The sequence below is a fragment of the Pinus tabuliformis genome, chromosome X (assembly GCF_031772625.1).
Source record: "Pinus tabuliformis cultivar Carrire ecotype Pingquan chromosome X, CPIR1, whole genome shotgun sequence".
In the NCBI taxonomy this organism is placed as follows: Eukaryota; Viridiplantae; Streptophyta; class Pinopsida; order Pinales; family Pinaceae; genus Pinus; species Pinus tabuliformis.
In genome coordinates this window covers 760,064,508-760,069,085 of record NC_142308.1, presented here as the reverse complement: position 1 = coordinate 760,069,085, position 4,578 = coordinate 760,064,508, and positions in this window count along the sequence as shown.

Below are 4,578 nucleotides of genomic sequence, written 5' to 3'. Positions count from 1 at the left end.
TACTCGGGATGCAGCAGGTGATCTTGCCGGTGATCCTACAGATCAGCGACGTACACGTTCTCAGTTTGAAAGAGCCTCTTCTTTACTGGCTCAAGCTCCAGTAAATCATGATCCTGACACTTTTGCAGAAGCTTCAGGCCATCCACATTGGGAAGCAGCTATGAATGAAGAATATCATTCATTGATGACAAATGATACATGGGATCTTGTTCCTCTACCAAAGGGACGCAAACTTGTTAGATGCAAATGGGTTTACAGAACCAAGTATGGACCAGATGGGAAAGTTGATAAACATAAGGCTCGTCTAGTTGCTAAGGGCTTTTCACAGGTTGAAGGCATTGACTACACTGAAACCTTCTCTCCAGTTGCCAAAATGAACTCTATCCGCCTTGTTCTTTCCCTTGCTGCCTCTTTAAAATGGGAAGTCCATCAAATGGATGTTAAATCTGCCTTCTTACATGGGGACTTGCAGGAAGAAATCTATATGGAACAACCCATTGGCTTCATACAAACAGACTCCAGCCTCGTTTGTCGACTTAAGAAATCCCTTTATGGCCTCAAACAAGCTCCTCGGGCTTGGTATGCCAAAATGGATAGCTTTCTTTTACAATCTGGCTTTTCTAGGTGTCATTCTGACAATACTGTCTACACCAAGAAAGTGGGCAACTCTCTTATCATCCTTGTTCTTTATGTTGATGATCTTATTCTTACTGGTAGTGATCCCAACCTTATAAACCATGTGAAGTCCAGCCTTAAAAAGAAATTTGAAATGACAGACTTAGGACACTTACACTATTTTCTCGGTCTTCAAGTCTTGCAATCCCAAGAAGGTATTTTCCTTTCCCAGTCCAAGTATGCTTGTGATATTCTTCGTCATTTTCACATGGAAGACTGTAAGCCAGCCCCTTCTCCCTTTCAGTCTGGAGTCAAACTTTCAGTCTCTTGTACTTCTCCTGAAGTTGATGCTACCTTATACCGTCAACTTGTCGGAAAACTCTTGTATTTAACCCATACTCGTCCTGATCTTTCCTTTGCTGTTGGCCTTGTTGCTCGTTTTATGCAAAACCCCCGTGAAAGTCATTGGAAAGCAGCTAAAAGAATACTTCGTTATGTTCGAGGTACAGTACAGTTTGGGATTCATTACAGTGCCAAAGCAGCTCCTCTGTTAGTTGGTTTCACTGATTCTGATTGGGCTAGTGACCTTGATGATCGGAAGTCTACTGCCGGTTATGTCTTCACTCTTGGTTCAGGACCTATTACATGGGCTTGTAAGAAACAGGCTGCCATTTCTCTTTCGTCAGCAGAAGCAGAGTATCGTGGTGCCGTGGAAGCTAGTAAGGAAGCCTTGTGGCTTCGTCAGATCCTATCCGAATTTGGCTTTGAGCAGCAGCATCCAACCACACTTTGGTGTGATAATCAAAGTGCCATTCAGCTATGCAAAGATCCAGTCCAGCATCAGCGCAGCAAACACATTGAACTACACATGCACTTCATCAGAAAGCTCATTCATGACCATGTTCTTGAAGTGCAATATTGTCCAACGGATGATCAGGTTGCAGACATCTTCACAAAGGCTCTCACAGAGGCGAAGTTCACTAAACTTCGATATATGCTTGGAGTTCAGGAAGTTGTCACTAAGGGGGGATAGGCTCTAGTGCCTCCTTCCTTCTCCTATTGTGTCATATTTGTAAATCCTTCAATCCTATCCCAAGTTGTTCTTAAGGGGGGATGTTAGGATATTCCGACACATAGGATATAGTTAAGTTCAACTTGGTCTAGCATAGAGTTAGGTTAGAGTTAGGTAAAGTGTGTTTCTTTACCGTTGTACATTTTGTAACTTACAATCCGACGGTCACGATATGTAGTGATCCGACGGTTCACTCTCACCTCGGTATTACCGACACTTGATCCGTGGCTTGACACCCGATTGGTCCATGAGTTCTATTTAAAGCGCATGGAGGGTCATTGTTCGGGTAATCCGTGCATGAGAGAAGCTTATGTAAATTTTCATTCTTTGATTAATAAATTGTCTGTACCCACGTTGGGACAGGCCGTGGACTGTTTCCCTCCTTGCACTCTGAGGGTTTTAACCACGTCAAAAATACTGGTGTATTGATTTGAGATCTGGTTGTGAGCGGTGTCCTTTTGGTATTCTTTCTGAGGAACTTACCCTGTAAATTCCTACACTATTATTAATATTAATAAGGTTAACAATTAATATTATCACGTGATTAGCATTAATAGTCCTAATACTAATAACTATTACTCTACTAATATTTAATAATTCATTATTATGTTTGTCTTATATTAAATAGTAATGAAATGGTCTATCATTAATCACTTTATCTTAGATTTGGGTCGTTTTTATAATTCTTTAGTTGTAGGACATATTTAATTACCCCTTACTTGATATAGGACTAACTTTAATTATTCAATATTATGGTAGTATATTATATTATATACCATGAATACTTAATAGGCTGTAATAACACCACACTATTAATAATTATATTATCCATAGTAAATATGTTAATTATCCTCCTGTTAGTATAGGACTAATTCGTATTATTCATTATTGAGGTTACATTTTTACTATTCAATATTAAAAAATTATTAGACTATAGCAATTATAATATTACACTATTAATATTAATAATATTTAGATGGCATTTTCAATTTGTTTAATATATTAATCTTTAGGGTTTTAGCTTGTTTGTTTTAGGTTGTTAATCGTCGGCTTAATATGATTTTTCTCTTCTTTTTTCTTCTTAATATTAATATATCTTTTCCTTTCCTCCTTCTCTTCATACATTTTTCTTAATGATGAGTCTCGTTTTGGACTTGAAACAAAGATTTAAAAATGAAACTGTGGATCATATTCTGAACACACTCTCTTCATATAAAGTTTGTTGATTTTCATCAATGTCAATAGCACATGGAGTATTCCCTATTCTTGGCCTTTTAGCTACATTAATTAGTTTTTTATCCTTTTCTTTCCCTTTCTGAACTTGTTTGGACATTATCTTGTAATCCTCCTTTGGTCTTTTGGCCTATGTTCTCTACATGTTTCTCTTGTTGTACCTGTGCCTATTATTGTTCTTGCATTTTCCCATCCTCTCATGGAAGAATCCTCCTCTTCCATTGGTTCATCTTCATTCAATTTAACAAATTGATCTTCTTTTAGGAATGACTCCCAAGTTTTCTTAGTGTTGGATAATTCCCACTCAACAATCATTTTGATCAATCGTTGAGGATACAAACTTCTGATTTCACAACCATGATGTCTTTAGATTGATTTTTCCATTTTCGTAAGACTTCTTACAAAATAGCAAGGGAAGTTCACATGCCTTTCTCCCCTCAATTGTTATAGCACCCTTATATGATAAAGGTAAATAAAACTAAATCTATCTCCACAAGTAATGTATTGTTGCACTATTAAAGTGATTTTGTCCCAAGGGTGTCTAAGCCATTTGTTGGGTATTCATATTTTCCAAGTAGGATTCGTTCTTGACCTATTGACGAGGTAATTCCATAGCTTATCATCTAGGTGGTGTTTTTTTAACCATTCTTCACTTTGTTGAGCAATCTTGTAACTCAACTGATTTTACGTTATGATAAGTGAATTGTCAGATTGTCTATATTGGTACACTACCATCAAATGTAAATGCAAAGTATTTTGAGACATCATTGTTATAGCCTTTGAATTTTGAAAACAAATCTACCAATTTCATTTCTTCCAAAATTCTGATGGTGTCACTGTGATATTTAGTCACCTCAAATCCATAAGGTTTAGTTCTTATTTCCATATTTTAATCCCTATGACAATTCTTGTGCCAATTGTTTGGCTAAAGAAATAATATCTTTTTGGTAGCTTGTTACTTTAGTTGTTCGCTATCTTTCATAGAAACCCTCATAACCTACTCATTTTTGTATCATTTCCATGAATAATAAGCCATCTGAGCGACAAAATACACAAATATGTAAAAGTCCAATATCTTTCTAGTTCTATATATTTTACTTTATAAAATTGGGTTAATTTGCAAAGGTTACTTAAACTGACATATTTTGCAGCTCTAATGACATTATGTAGCTACATTCAAAGTTCAAATAGATTCTAGGTCAAGCACTTAGGTAGGTGTCAAATATCTCTAGTAAGGTGTTCTAGTTGTTGGGCACAAATAAAAGCTCATCAGTTGACCACAATAGCACAGTCAAACACTTTTTCAACAATCGTGTGTCATATGGAACGAAGGAATATTAGATCATGACTACTATTTGGCAGCAGATCAACTTTAGGTGGGCATCATCATTGAATTTAAAGATCAGTGAAGCAAATGATAACATGTTTAAGGGATCTTCATATGATTCATTGATTTATTAGTGAATTTTAGGAATTATATCTTCAAAAGAAAATAGGACACTCAATCATTGCTACATGTTCATATTTATAACAACGATTTTCTCTCAGTCGCTTTTTGTAAAAGATATTATGAATGGGACTCGTTGAGAGGTGAATATCATCATTCTTGTATCATCTTATTAATGCAAAATAGTATTATTGTGTGTGCACTTATTTTA